Raw genomic sequence first — 16,524 nt, forward strand, 5'->3', positions numbered from 1 at the left:
CATTTTTCCATGTGTGTGGTCCATCTGTTGGTCTTCCTCAGAGAAGTGTGTGTTTATTTCCTCTGCCCATTTTTTTTTAGTTTTTTGTGCAGTTAATTTTTTGAGTACTTTGTATATCCTAGATATAAAACATTTATTTTATGTTTTGAGTGCAAATATTTTCTCCCATTCAGTTAGCTGTCTTAAAACAAGCACTTTAAAAATATTATGAACTTCTTTTTTTTAGTTTTTGGTTTGGGAGCCACAAATTTTCTAGCTCAGCTTAGGCTCTATTTTCAGGAAGAACTGAGGATATGGGGCATAAAGAACAATATGGGATACTAGGGATTGAATTTGGGAAAACCGTATGCAATGCAAGTACCATGCTTGATATACTATTTCTATAACCCAGGAATAGAAACTTTTAAAGAGCAACTTTACTAAATATAGTATCATGTCATCTGCAAACAGTGAGAGCTTGACATCTTCCTTTCTTATCTGGAAGCACTGAATATCTTCTTTTTTTTTTTTTATCTAATTGCTATGGCAAGTACACCTAAAACTATGTTGAATAGGAGTGGCAATAGGGAGAAACCTTGTTTTGTGCTAAATTTTAGGGAAAAAGCTTTCAGTGTTTCTTCATTAAGTATAATATTTACCATGAGCTTGTGGTAAATGGCCTTGACCATATAGAGAAAAGTTTCTTCAATTCCAATCGTGCTGAGAGTTTTTATCATGAGTGGGTGTTGAACCTTATCAAATGTTTTCTTGGCATCTATTAATATGATCATATGGTTTTTATATTTTCTTTTGTTTACATGGTATACTATGTTGATTGACTTGTGTATATTAAACCATCCTTGCATCTCTGGAATAAATCATACTTGCTCATGAGCCATTGGATGCTATATATTAGGATTTTGTTTAGGATCTTTCCATTGTGTGAAAAAATACTCCACATCACTAATAATCAGGGAGATGTAAATCAAAACAACAATTAGATTTCATCTTATGTCAGAGAGACTGGCATACATCACGAAGGACAACCAGTGCTGGCAAGGATGCAGAGAGAAAGGAACTACTGGTGGGAATGCCTTTTAGTCCCACCTTTCTGGAAAACAATATGGTTATTCCTTAAAAACTAGATAATGAACTTCCATTTGCTTCAGCAATACCATTACTAAGGATATATCCTAGGAATACAAAAACACAATACAAAAATGCCCTCTGCACTCTTATGTTATTGTAGTACTCTGGACATTTACAATAGCCAGAATCTGGAAAAACCCAAATGCCTAAAAAGATGAGTGACTAAGAAAACTGTGGTATATCTATACAATGGAATACTATGTTGTTGGTAGAAATAAAGAAGTCATAAAATGTTTCTATACATGCATGGACATGGAGATTATTGTGCTAAGTGAAATAAATGAGTCAGCGGGGAAGAGACAGACATAGAATAGTCTCACTCATTTGTGGGATTTAAGGAAAAAATATGGTAATAATACTCTGAGAAAATAGAGATGAGGGTCAGAAAGACCAGCTCTAGTCTTCATAATATGAAGCTTACCACAAAGAGTGATGAATATGGTTAGGTAAATAACTGCACCAACAACTTCTGTGATAATGAGTATGAACATTTTTGTAACCATGGTGCTTAAATAAATTATTTTTAGTTAAAAAATTAAAAATTTCAAAAAAGAACAATTTTATAAGGAAATTGTAATCAAGATCAAGAATAAGAACCATTAATTCCAGGAGGACACAGAAAATCATATGTCTCTGTACACATAGTAGACAATTTCAGGAAGGAGACAAACATGCATTTTTTAGGGGGAGGGTTTTTGGGCCACACCCAGCTGCGTCCAGTGGTTACTCCTGGCTCTGCACTCAGAAATCACTCCTGGCAGGCTCTGGAGATTATAAAGGCAGGGATGATCTGGGTCTGTCCCAGGTTGGCTGTGTGCCAGGCAAATACCTTATGTGCTATCAATCCATCCCTTGAATACGCATTTTTAATTACATACTTTCTTCATGAATCACAATGTATTATTTTGGAAGAAGTTTAGGGGAGCTTCCAAACTACTGAGAGTTTCTTTTGACATAAAAATGCTGACAACCACTACTTGATGCCACAAGAATAAATTGGGATTAACACATTTTATGATAGGATCAGTTGAAAACATTTTTTATTATTTTAATAATATATTTGAGAATAACATATATATGCATGGAAAACTAAATCATATATTTTTTGAAAATTATTTTGGTGTCTGTTGAACTTATGTTTAGTGAAAAGCCATACTCATTTTATTGACTTGAAGGGGCTTATCTGATAAATAGGGAAACATATAATTAATATAGTATCAATAAATATGGACAAAACAGGGTAAATAATTTACTGGAGTAAATAATTTTTATGTGGAAGCCTTAGGTACAATACTTGGCCAAATAAAACTGACTCCTAGACATTGAATCAAGAATGATCCTGAGCACTGTTGTGTATGTAAATATTTTGGGGGATTACTATGTTGCTCACCCTAATCTGTGCCCTACCCTAGGGTGTGACCTGGCATTATGCCCCCACCCTAGGGTAGGACCTGATTCTGCTTCCACCATTGGTTGGTATCTGATCCCACCATTGGGTGGGACCTGACTCTGGAGTATAAGAGCAAGGGTCTGTGGAAGGCGAGGAGCTTTTTGCTGGCTGGAACTGAATCTGAGTCTTTGGACTTCAGTTTTGTCCATCCGAATAAAGCAAATATTTCCACGAGCCTGATTGTCTGCGAGCTGTTTACCCGCCGTTTCACCTCAGAACCGTGGGCTAGACAGGGTGGCAGACGTGCTCCGAGCTGGAAGAAAAGGGCCTCATTCTCCATCCCTCCATCAGTCAACCTCTTCAGGGGCTGACCTGCTACAAGCACCACTGGGTGTGATCCAAAAGCAACATATATATCTTGACCACTAAGTTGGTTTTTTTCATAAGAAAAGATAAAGTCACATCCTGAAGAGCACATAACACAATAGCATTTACTGTAGCATCATCATAGCAATGCAATTAGCCACCATAATTTAATCTACTAGCTAGATTTACTACTCTTAAGAAAAGTAATTTTATGCAAGCAACAAAATTTCTTACATTTGTAACCTGTTTGCACAGAAAAATCCTTTTCTAACATGCATCTTGACATGTATCACAAGTATTTCCATGCTAATTTTCAACTAGATAGAAATGCTGCTATGAGGGGCTGGAGCAGTGGCACAAGTGGTAGAGCGTTTGCCTCACACATGGCTGACCCAGGACTGACCTAGAATGGTCCCATATGGTCCCCCAAGCCAGGAGCGATTTCTGAGTGCAAAGCCAGGAGTAATCCCTGAGTGTCATCAGGTGTGGCCCGAAAAGAAAAAAAAAAGTGCTGCTATGAATTTGATGAGCTCTTTTAAACTTTTTTTGTTTGTTTGTTTGTTTGTTGGCTTGGGGTATCATATGGGACCATCCTAGGCTAGCGTGGGCGAGGCAGAAGCCTTACCGCTTGCATCACCGCTTTGATCCCTTAAATATATTTTATTTAAACACTTTGATTACAAGATTGTTTATACAACACTTTTTTCCCCCACAGATAAAGTTGTTCCTGATTGAGTTATAGTCATACAATGTACAACACCTTCACCAGTGTGCATTTCTAGCCATCAATGTCAACAGTTTCCCTTTCATCCTTCCTGATGCCCTCTTTCTTCTGAAGAACTCTTTAGTTTCTTGTATAGCTAATGTTTTAAACTTTCAGAAATTGTTCTTTTTTTGTTTATTTGTTTTTGCTTTGGGGCCACACCTGGAGGCGTTCAGGGGTTATTCCTGGCTATGCTCTCAGAAATTGCTCCTGGCAGGCTCAGGGAATCATATGGGATGCTGGAGATGGAACCCAGGTTCATCCTGGGTCAGCATTATGCAAGACAAATGCCCTACCACTGTGCTATCCCTTCATCTCTGAAATAGATCTTTTGATTTAACTTCATTGAAATAAGGTAAACATGACAGTGACTATTGGAGGTAGGAATTTACATGAGTGAGTGGAGAATAAATAGAAAAGTCATTTTAGAAAAATCAGAGAGAGCACTAAGAAAGTGATACAATGTGTTTTCTGGCTTTGAAGGCATGAGGAGATAGTTCAAAGTTCTGGGTGCATGCTTTGCTGAGAGAGGACCAGGTTTGATCCAGGGTTCCACACATTGTCCCCTTGGCCTTGCCAGAAGCACCTTCTACTCTTGAGCACAGTATCCTTTGTACTCTTGAAATAACCATCTGTTTGTTTTCTATAAGGTACAAACTTATTCTCTTAAGACTAATTGAATTAAAATAATACTAATACAGTTAAGGACTTTAATTTTAAGGACAGTTGATCACAGTTTAGGACTTTAACAAAGTCCTAACCTAAAAAAATTTAGCACAAATCAAGAAGGTAAAATCTAGCCATGGTTTATGAACCATATAAAACTGAATGGGTGATATCCTTCGGAAGAACAATTCATGTCAAAAGGTTACTGTAAATATCACTAAAGTTGAGAATATCATGTAGGTACATTAGACATTGAAGTCTAAGACAGCATAAAACAAGGGAAAATCACTGGACTTTGGTGATATGATTTTTTTTAAAAAAAAAAGCTCAGAACTAGTATGAATTTTTATATTTTAATATCTCATAAACCATAAAAGGAAAAAATAATTTAAAAATCTTGAGGATAACTAACATACAGTATTATAGTAATATCATGAAAAAATACATAGAATTATTGAAAGAATTCGGAGAGATAGTGCAGTGAATAAGATGCTTGCCTTGCACATGCTTAGGTAAGGTGTTTGGCATCCCATAAGGTTTTTGGCACTCTGGAGAATAGCCAGGAATGAGCCCTGAGTACAGCCAGGTGTGGGCCTTTCAATAAAACAAAAAACAAAAAACAACAACTAAAAGATAAACCAAAAAAACTATTCAAAAAAAATAGAATGATAAAATTAACAATAGCAAGACTTTGACATCCTGCTGCAATTAACAAGTGTACTTGAATATACATATATACAGTTTGAATGTGAACACTATATCTCATAAAAAAAAAACACTAAGATTTTCTGAAATAAAAAAAGCACAGCTAGCAAGCCAATATTTGTTGTGTTTCTTTTTTCACCCAAAATGACATGACCACAGTGGAGCAAGGAAATAGAACTAGTTTGTGAAAAAATAACATTGGTGTTAAAGTTGACAAAAATTGGGTCAGGCTGAAAGAGAGAAAAAACCTTCAGAAAAGGATTTTGTAATATCAGGAGTTTACAAAAAGTCATTCAGATCTGGCATAAACAGCCTTTATACCTTCACAAGGAACAAACATTTGGAAGTTTAGCAGAAAATAGACTCTGACAACTTAGAAAGGTGAATACATAATGTCCAAAATCTCTGCATGAGTATGCTAGATGGAGACCTTGGTTCACACCTGGGCTTTCAATAGAGACTGAAATTCTGGTAGCCACAGGTAGAAAATACACTAAGAGCATATTTAAAAATCTTAGAAAATAAAGGACACAGTTTAAATTAGACCAAATGATCCTAAACCCAAGCCTCACAATATTACTAGCAATTCAATTTTTGTAGATTGAAATTTGCTAACTTTTAGAATATGTTAGTATAGATCATGTATTCATAATTTATCAATGGCAATTTCTGGCATGGATGGAATAATAATGCTAGTAAAAATAAAAGAAGCATAATATGTGATGAGTAATAAATAAAAGTCAACAAAAATATCAGAGCTTATCCAAGTATTGAATTAGCTGATCAAACTTTCTTAATGACTTTGATTAATATGTTAATCAAATAGAAAGACTGTGGAAAAAATTGAGCATGAAAGCGGACATTCAGAACAAAAAGTGAGATTTTATTAAGAATTTAATGGTTATTTTAAAAATGAAAAGTATGATTTCTGGGCCCGGAGAGATAGCACAGCAGTGTTTGCCTTGCAAGCAGCCGATCCAGGACCAAAGGTGGTTGGTTCGAATCCCGGTGTCCCATATGGTCCCCCGTGCCTGCCAGGAGCTATTTCTGAGCAGACAGCCAGGTGTGGCCCAAAAACCAAAAAAAAAAAAAAAGAAAAAGAAAAGTATGATTTCTGAAATTAAAGTCTTGAATACTATATGGTATAGTAGAAAACTGGCCTATTAGAAAACAAAATCATTTTTATGAAAAATAGAAAAAAATGAAATTAAGGACAAATGTAATGATGAATGATACTATTAGCACAGAAGTGCATTTATTTTTAAGCCTATGAAAAATTTTAATTTGTATTTTTTCATTTGTTTCATTTTGGAGACACATAGGGCTGTGTCCTATATGTCTTTATTACTCCTGGCTCTACACTCAGGAGTCACTCCTACTAGACTTAAGGGACTATTTGGTACCAGGGACCCTTTCTGGGTCCCTTAGCTCATGAATTCTTCAACATCACATGAATAATTTAAATACAAATAAAAAAGTTAAAATTAACCCTCCCTCTTCCTATAACTCCAGTACCCTTCCCTAATAGAGAGTGTAGTGTTGGAATTATGTACATGAAAACCACTATATTTTAAATTTTAATTGCTTTATTTAAGCAACATGGTTACAAAATTGTTCATTCTTGGGTTTCAGTCATAGAATGTACACCACTCTTCACCATTGTACCCTTTCTGCCACAGATGTCTCCAGTTTCTCTCCCAACTCACCCCGCCTGTTTCTGGGGCAGACATTTTGTTTATTTCTCTCTTTCTCTATCTAATCTAATGTAATTTATCTATCTCTCTATCATCTATATACATATATCTTCTATCGATCTATCTCTTTTTGACACTGCTTTGTACTATTGTTAATTAAGAGGTTCCCTAGATGTCACTTTCTCCCCTTTCAACACTCAGTTCTTGTCCAGAGTTATCAGTTCCAACCATATTGTCACAATATACCCTTCTCTACTCTAATTTCACTCATCACCCTGCGGCAAGTTTCCTACCCTTGTCTAAACTTCCTAAAGTCAAACCATTATTGACAATACTTTAAATCACAAAATCAGCAAAACTTTTTAAAAAAGAATTTCAAGTTTCCTGTACAGTTCAAGTAGATGGGTCTGGGACTCTCCACAAAATCCAGACCTCTCCTTTTACCCATCCACAATATTACTCATCTTGTCTCAGTGCCTAACCAGAGTGTAATATTTTATGTCCTGATCCTCACTGTCATTATGCTCACTTTTGGCACATAATGACGTGGTCTTGTTCCTATGCTATCTGCTGTATGCTTTCCTACTCTGAAATCTGCCCTTGCTGGGGTTACTGCCCCTTGATGAGGTTGCAGCTCTATTTCCTTTCCTTAGTTCTTTTTAGGACTTTATATCAGTGGCTCCTTGGACCAGGAATTTTCTTAGTTTCCAGTCACAGCAAAATAAGTATGGGTCAGATTCCTTTTGTCCTACTTTTTGAGGAGGAAGTGAGAAATATCCCCCTCTGGGGCTTCCTTTTTATCTAGTGCTATCTCCTCCAGTCATACTAAAATATATTTTCATTGAATATATTTTTGGTAGGTAAGATTTAGTGACCAACTAAATTATCTATTTCATCTGAAGATCCACCTTTCCACTCTTACTGTATCAGTAAAACTAGTTGCAAATATAAGGAGCTGTGTAAGAGACACAGGTGAGTTAGTGGACAGTCCTTTTTCGAATAACAACCAGAATGGAAAAAATGGGACAGGACCAAAGGATATGTAATCATACTACAACTGTAACAGAAGCTGAAGACAAATATGGAATGTGTGTTCAAGGTGGAATAATACTTTAGGAAGATGGCTTAATTTTAGTCTCCCTGACATTGACATGTCCTTGGATGCAGCATCTTCTGGGAAGGTAGCATAAATATCATTGAGGAAGTTGCATTTGTTTCTGAACAAATTATGATAAGGAACCATGCATCAAACTGTGAAAAACTGTTCTCTAAAGCTTCTCTAATATCTGTGTTTATCCTAAAAGGGGGTAAAAGCACATCATATTAAGCAAGAAACAAACAGAAGGTTCAACATACACTTAACTGAATCCCCTAAAGAAAAAAGACATTATTGAAGAGAGGTTACATTTAAAAAAAAGGAATGTCATAGAATTGTCCAGCCATGATGACAACACAGATACAAGAAAAATTAATTCCCCAAATCCCCCAAAGTATAAGGTTTTAAATAATGTAAAGGTTCAACAATAAGAAAAATAGAAAGAAAAAAAAGAAAAATAGAAAACCTTATAAATGACTATGGAAAGAGAATGATGCAAAAAGATATACTATCTTCAAAGCACAATTAAGATGAACCAATTATTTCCAACTAAATACTGCAAGCTAACACAAACTATGAAAAAGGGAGAGAAGTTTTGAGAAGAAAAATGAATTGTCAAACATGATTTATATTTTTAATAAATACATCCTTTTAACTCAAAAGGGACCTAGTTCCCAAATATTTTTGATATTTCTTTGGAAATAATTTAGCTTATAGTACTGTCTATTGTGCTCAGGATAAATTTTCACAGAGAATGCATATGATTGTAATGGCTACATATAATCTCATGTCTAAACATTCTAAATATTCACAAATCTAATTTGTTGAGACTACTTACTAAGAACTTATTTCAGACAAGATGCTTTTCTGTATAGAATGATAAGGAATATGCTAATTTGGGAATCTCTATAAGCATCATTTATTCAGAAAGACTTTAGTTCTGAATCTGTACAATATAGCCTTGCAAATCTTGGCCAGAGTGGGTGATATCAGTTTAAGCTATTCAGGTCATGAGGCCACACAAAATTGAAGTCGAGGAAAGAAGGTTATGAAGTTTTGCTTTGCTAGGATGATTTAACAACCTTTATGTCTCAAATATGCGAAGGGATGATTGTTTTCTGAAGCCCATGTAAAAGCACATTTAAACCAAAGCAATAACTAGGAAGTCTATTATGAAGACTGTCACTGCACTTTGAAATTACTTTACTAATCAGGATTGCAGATACATGGTAAGAGTGACAAGAACACAAGAACAAATCGGGGAAATCAGGGAATGTGAGATATTGTTGAATTATTTTATTATTTTATGTATGCTTTTCATGATTAGATTTTTTTTCTAGATGTTGACATTACACTATACTGGTAATATACAGACAACAGAAGTGTCCTATAAAGATCAGATTCTACTCCATTCAGCCAATAAGAAATCCACTGATAGTTTATTACCCATCACCATTTGTGCTGGCAAAAAAGCCAATGTTCAAATAGGAGGTATAGTCTCTACATAATAATATAATGATATTACATTGGGTGTTATACATCAATCATTATTGAGTAAATTTTATGATTTCATTGACATCTGTTCCTATGTCAGTCAGTCTGGTTGGTTGAAGATAACTCTTGAATGTATAAGAATAAAGGGCCCTATAGTAGGATAATAGAATGATTCCTGTGGAGATGCTTTGGGAGTTGTAAAGGAAATGATGATTAAATGGAACAATGTTGCAATAATAGGGCTTATCTATGAGGATAGTTCCTGATGAATAAAGGATCAAATGGACCTGCTTCTGGATCACTGAGTTAGATTAATAATAGTATATGAATAAAGGATTATTTGCCATCAAGAAGCAATTATTATAAATAATGCAGTGCAACCTTTATGCTTGTGTTTAGTTTATAGTCTGTAGAACATTCTAAACTAAGATATTAAATATTCTCATGCTAATGTACTAGGCGCCTCATTTAAATTCTTAACAGGTCTTGTAGATAAGTATTTTATTATGACTAATGTAGCTTATAATACAGTCTCTGGTCTGTTATAGAGGTAAAGTAAGATTTAGTATTTTCTGCACAAAATTTAAAGTTTAAAGTGTTTTGATAGAGGAAATAATTTCAGGTACAAGCAGTTGATGCTATAAGAAAATAATTTTTTTTTTTTGGTTTTTGGGCCACACCCGGCATTGCTCAGGGGTTACTCCTGGCTATCTGCTCAGAAATAGCTCCTGGCAGGCACGGGGGACCATATGGGACACCGGGATTCGAACCAACCACCTTTGGTCCTGGATCGGCTGCTTGGAAGGCAAACACAGCTGTGCTATCTCTCCGGGCCCTGGAAAATAATTTATATATAATCTTGTGTTGATAAATTATAGGAATATTTTAAATTTAGTCTTCATGTTTATAGTCATTTCCCTCCTGGTTTGGAGTCTGGAGAGAAGTGATGTCTTAATATCAGTTAATATTGGGGTATCTTTGTTGACTTATTTTGTGACAGGACTGCTTGATTTCCTGGTATAAATAATTGGATGTCAGTCCTGGGAAGAATGATCTTCTTTATGTGCAGTCCCATAAATGGGAAACTACTTAGAATAGATACTAGAGTTATGGCTCCGTATGGGTTTTCAATTGGTTGAACCAATATCACTGTGCTACTCTGATCATCAGGACTATACTTTGAAAATGTGATTTATGTTCATGAGAAAGCATAGTGGTAGCACTATCACATATTTAAATGTTTTGATAAAATTATTACAAAACCATTTATGAATGGAAGTTTTGTCCATTAAAATTTTAGTTGAATGAGGCTGAAAAATTAGAAAAATAGGTAGAGCACTTACCTTCTATATTCTCAACCTGGATTTGTTCCAGTACCATATATGGTTCTACAAACCATATACTACTACGTTTCATCACTGAGCATGAAGTAATAAGTAAGCCATAAGCACTGAAGAGTGTGGCCCCCACAAATATTAAAAATTAATAAAAGAAAACTATACTAAGAGCACTAAATAGCTTTTAGTTAGATAGCCACATAGGTCTGGCTGTTTACTTGGGAAGAATCATATATCCAAGATGGAATCTAAGATGTGAGACAAAGAAATGATGTTTTTGAGCATTACTTGAATGAAACCACTCCATGTACAAGGATGTGAGCTCTGGATCCAAACCTATACCACATGCCGTAGGGAAGAGAAACCCTCTCTAGATTCTAAGAGTATCTAATATGCAACCATTTAAAATAGACAATCTTTGGATAATTGTTATACTAGGCTGTGTCCAGTGTCCAAATGTGAAGATTTCTTGTTGTCAAAACATAATGAAATATTGGGACAGGAGAGATACTACAGTGAGTGAGACACTGCCTTAAACATTGCCACCCTGAATTTTATCCCCAGAAATATGACTGAGCAGAGAGCAAGTGGTAAGCCCTAAAAACTGCTGTACATGGCTCCAAAAAAAGCACTCAAAAGTTCATGATTTATTACATCCTCATATCTCATGTGTTAGATTTATTTCCTTTTCATGTTAGCCCTCTATTGTCATTATTTGAGAAGAAATCACATCTCAGTTTGCTTTCCCCTTTCTAGCTATTGACTAGAGTGAAACATATGATAAGGTACCAGTTGAATCTCCTCTTCCATAGAATCACAGAGCCTTGAAAACACGCAAAGTATTGTTTTAATCATCTTATTTTACTCTAGTTAGACAATGAGTGGCCTAATTTCTATGTCTTCAACTGTTAAGAAGAAAAAAAAACCCTGATATTTCATAATATTGAAATATTTAAATAACCCTTTTAATATCAACAATGAGGTTCATAGTACAATAACAAAGAAAAAAAACATTTCTGTTGAGAGGGCCTGAATTTTTTGCTCATATATTATTCTTACCTGGTTTTTAAAAATCACTGTATATTTTGTAGAAGGCCTGTCATCTTATGACCTGAATTTAATGACTTTTGTTTTGTCATAATAGCAAATTTGAATCTTCTCTTATCCCCTCCAAGTATACCACTTCAAGATGTATAATTACTTCACCACACCAATAATTTTTACTTCTAGTAAAAAAGTGAAGAAATGCAGTAGCTGGAAGGAAATGTCATGGTGAGTTACAGGTTTTATTTTAACCCTAAGAACAAGCCTGAAAATTATTCTCCAAATGGATAAATTGAATCCTAAAATAGCAACACACTTGTGCTGACAGATGGCTGTGGGGATAGAGGAATGTGTATGGCAATTGCTGCCTGAAGCACTTCCATCTGTCACTGGGTCTCTGTAGGGTCTGAATGTTCAAAACTCCTCACCTAGCTGTGCCACTGATACTTGCTTTCCTCATTCATTTGGCTCTGATGTGGCTCTGGTGTAGATTGTTCATAAGGATCTTTGAAGCAGTAACAATTAAAAATAGGACCACAGACCTCTCTTGAACTAACACATTCTCATCTAAAAATACCACCTCTTGTGGTTCCCCACCAAGATAATGTATCTGTGTGGAAGGAGGAAGTGTTAAATAAAGACTGAGTGAAATAGGGATGGAAAAGAGGGTGCAAAAAAAGAGAGATCCCCCTTCTTACAGAGTCAAAGCTCTTGCTTAAAAATAATATCTTGCTTTAAAAAAATCTTATGATAAAAGTAGGAACCGAAAGGTGAAAACTCTAATTGATCCTTTTGATTTGTTTTTTTAAACATAGCATAGAATTTTATTTTTATTTATTTTTAATAATATATTTATGTAAACACTATGATTACAAACATGTTTGTAGTTGGGTCTCAGTTATAAAATAGAACACCTCTCTTCACCAGTGCAACCTTATCACCACCAGTGCTCCCCATTTCCCTCTTCCCTTACCCCTGCCTGTATTTAAGACAGGTATTCTATTTCTCTCACTCACTGCCATTGTCATGTTAGTTGTTGGTGTAGTTATTTCTCTAACAGCACTCACCACTCTATGTGGTAAGCTGGTCCTTCCAGCCCTCATTTCTATTGTCTCTGGGTATTATTACCATTCTTTCTTTTATTTTTCTTAAATCCCATAGATGAGTGAGACTATTCTGTTTCTATCTCTCTCCCTCTGATTTATTTCATTCAGCATAATAGTTTCCATATTTATCCATGTAATCCTTCTGATTTGAAAGTAACACAGTAAATGCAATCCAGGAGACTGCAACAAAATATAGAAGCTAATTCTAGACAGTATTCTAATCACTGGGAATTGAATGAACCTCTTTTTTCTCCAATTTCCATATCCAGAGAGAAATAATAAACAGAGTTACTCTTGGATGTCATGAAAACTAAATTAATAAGTACAGTTGAAGTTCTGAAAGCAAAGATTAGCCCCTGGTTGGCTTCCAGCACTTCCTTGCTCCAACCTGCCCCCTCAGGAGGATACTTGTCCAGGCATGCCTAGGCCCTAACCTGGGATCTTGCTTGACATGAGTACAGGGGGTGTTTCTGGAGGTCACCAAGTAAGGGATCCCAACGACAATATGAGACATACCTATAATTGTCTTTATCTTGCTCAGGCAAACCTAGTCCAAAGATGGTCAGTACATTACAGAGCCCAGATCTTTTGCTTTCCTGATGAAAGAAACTGTTGATATTTGCCACTATCATTTGCCTGTTCTGTACTTTATCTCCAGAATAAAAACTCTGGTTTCAAGATCAGAAGAAATACTTTTTCCTCCTCTGAGGCTCACTTGTTTTCAACTTAGTTTCTATCCCTTACTTGTGTTTGTTTGTAGCCGCACCCAGATCTTTAAAGCTTACTCATGATAGTGTTTGGTGGACCATCTGAGGTGCCGGTGATTTGAAGGCACACTGGCTGCATGCAATGCAAGCATCCTATTAACTGTATTGTCTGTCTCTCTAGCACCTGTAAAGCAAATGTTTATATGTGAAAACTATAAACTTGTAGTAGATTTATGACAAAAGTATTACAGTAAGTCAAGTTATATAACTTAAACAGAATTGTAGTTTCTCACCTGGAGAACACTAGTCTTGATGGATGGTAGTGTATAAAGGACCCAGGTGGTTTTGTGGTTCTGTCACACACTTTAGAGTATTCTATATAGGAGAGGCATTATGAGAAGCTGAATTTGATGAGAAGACCCATTACTCTAATATTTTTCACTTATAAAATTAAACTGCTCCAGGAAAATCAAAGAACATTCAGTGTTCTTAGTTCCATTAAAAAAAAAAAAAGTAGCATCTAACATACAAGTCATCTCTGGCACCCTACATAACAAGGTGTAATTCCCATAGACTAAAAGAACACAAAGAGGAAGTTGAGAGAAATTAATTTGTGAGGCTTCTGAGCTAAAAAGGTCAAAGAAGACTGCCACAATAACAACAATGACCATAATTTTGACCTCCTCCATCTTTTCAACATTGTCAAGTTTTCTGAATACAATTACTCCATGTAGGAACTTGCTGCCATCCTCTTCCAAAGATTCATCCCCTTTCTAGACATCCCCTTCTAGAAACAAGGATCATAATTGCTGTAGTATCATAATACTTACTCTGTGAAAACAATTTAAAGAGGAAAAATAACATAGTTCCATTCTCCTCTCTCAACTATTCCCCTATTCTCTCAATTTTCTTGCATAATTTAAATCAGTAGAAAGCCTAAATAGATGAGCCAACTAGGTGTCAAAAACAGAAGATCTTATCTAGAGCACATGTTTTACTCTTAGGCTTTGCCTTTTATAAAAAGAAAAGTTCCTGAATAATACTGGGCATTACTAGATATTGTTTGAAGTTTTGCGAATGATTTAAAAAGAGTAGCATGTTAAGATTCCTGGGCTTTTAATAATGAGAGACATTTGGCTTGTAAATGAAGGGAGGTGAATTAGGTACTGAACAAGAGCCAACCCTCACTTCAAGTGGTCCCATAGTTTTGAGACCATCAAATAATTTGCTTCCCCATCCTCAATCCAACCCTTGCTATTTCCAGGGTCTGAGGAAATTTCTTGCGAGGTAAGCATAGTCAGAAGGAAGTCCTGTTTAGGTCTATTGTGCACATTCTAGTCTATTCCATAAAAACATCTGTTTTTAGTCCTACTTATGGAAGCAAGGTGTGAGAGAATATATTGGAGAAAAAATCGACATGCTGTAAATAAATGTCCCTTTTGTACAATTCCTAAACCTACAAATGATATTTAAGTCCCTCACATTAAAATATATCTTTTGTTATTATTAATTATTTATTTATTTTTTGGTTTTTGGGTCACACCCGGCAGCACTCAGGGGTTACTTCTGGCTCTACACTCAGAAATCGCTCCTGGCAGGCTCAGGGGACCATATGGGATGCTGGGATTTGAACCACCGTCCTTCTGCATGTAAGGCAAGTGCCTTACCTCCATGCTATCTCTCCGGCCTCTATTAATTATTATTATTATTATTATTATTATTATTATTATTATTATTATTTTGGTTTTTGGGCCACACCTGGTGATGCTCAGGAGTTACTCCTGGCTTTGCATTCAGAAATCGCTCCTGGCTTGGGGGATCATATGGAATGCCAGGTATCAAACCGAGGTCCACCCTGGGTCAGCCTTGTGCAAGACAAATGCCCTACCGCTGCGCTACCACTCAGGTCCTTCTTTAATTATTTTTAAATAAAACAGAGCATACATTTTATAGGTGCTCAGAAATTTAAAATATCCATTGACAAGAAAGTTAACATTTTTTCTATTTTTTTTGAGGGGGGAGGTGTCACACCCAGTGGCACTCAGGTGATACTTTGCTCTCAGAAATCACTCCTGGCAGGCTTGGGGGACCAAATGGGAATCGAACTGGAGTCCACCCTATGTTCGCTGTGTGCAAGGCAAATGCCCTACCTCTGGCTCGACAAGTAACATTTTTTTCTTTCTTAAATAAATTTAAAGACTCAGATTTTATATAAAACAAAAAAACTGTTTCTGATAGTTTATTGAGCTAGTTGATTCCTAGTATAGTTCCCTTTGTACATGTAACTTAACTTATGGAGGCAAAAAATATATCCAACATATGCTTTTCATGAACTTCTCATGTAATATTACAACCTAAATTAGTGTAAAGTGCTTATTTAACATAAATGTTCACATTATTTCTCTGCAACATAAGTTTATAATCTAGCTGATAGTTATGCCATATTAAAATCAGTTTCTCTATATAAAATGTTATAATTCTATCTAAGAGTTGAAACTTCTGCTGCCAGAGACTGGATTTCATCAGCGTTCCTGCTGGTGATCCTGCCTGCTTCAGAGCTGCCTGAGACTGGATTACATCTGCATGGTGGCTATCCTACCTGCTTCAGAGGTGGGTAGGGACATACACACACTGATTCCTGCTGGTTTCTTCCAGGAGTCAGAAGGCTGCAGAAGCCATCTTGGGTCATGCTGTTTTCAGATGCCTGAGACTGGATTTCATCAGCATTCCTGCCGGTGACCCTGCCTGCTTCAGAGGTGAATGTCAATTTTCTGGGTGACCCTGGAGACCACAGATTTTGGAGGCTTCAAGCTCTTTCACCTATGTCAGTAAGAGGATGGGAAGCCCCAACCATCTGACAGAATTACCCATTTCAGTCTAGGATTAAAGTTCTAAAGGATTTCTGGGAACTCAGAGGCCAGCACCTCTGTCTTCTGTGCTGTGCTGCATTTTCGGCCTGATTTCATCCTGTGTGTGGCTCATCTGCAGATGGCTCACCTTCCCTGGAGCCTTCCCTGGAGGTGAGTTT

This window comes from Suncus etruscus, chromosome 2, assembly GCF_024139225.1.
Source record: "Suncus etruscus isolate mSunEtr1 chromosome 2, mSunEtr1.pri.cur, whole genome shotgun sequence".
NCBI classification, from domain to species: domain Eukaryota; kingdom Metazoa; phylum Chordata; class Mammalia; order Eulipotyphla; family Soricidae; genus Suncus; species Suncus etruscus.